Source organism: Phaethon lepturus, unplaced genomic scaffold (genome assembly GCF_000687285.1).
Source record: "Phaethon lepturus isolate BGI_N335 unplaced genomic scaffold, ASM68728v1 scaffold31044, whole genome shotgun sequence".
NCBI lineage: Eukaryota > Metazoa > Chordata > Aves > Phaethontiformes > Phaethontidae > Phaethon > Phaethon lepturus.
Genome location: NW_010533033.1, coordinates 15,229 through 15,598, shown reverse-complemented (window position 1 = coordinate 15,598; position 370 = coordinate 15,229).

The window sequence follows — 370 nt, the reverse complement described above, 5'->3', positions numbered from 1 at the left end:
AAACCCACGCACGGTTCGTCGGGGAGTCTGCCGGCGGGGGAGCTGCGGTTGTTGCTACAGAAGTGGCTCTGCTAATTTTGGACAAGTAGCCCGCTGACCATGCTGTTTTTGGGCTGGGACTTGTAAGTGGCTTCGCTAAAGCTGAAAATCAATTTACACGAGCCGAGAACGACACCCGTAGCTTTTCTGGCATTTGAATTCTGATTATCCCCCATGAAGAACAGCAAGTTTCAGACCAGGTCTTGGTGACCACGCTCTGTTGTAATTTACTCTTTCTTTGCTCACGTAAGGATGGGAGTTTTTCCAAAAAGGTGGACCTGTGAGGAGAAGGGAAGTCAAGTGTCGGGCGTAGCGGCAGGGAGGGAGGGGG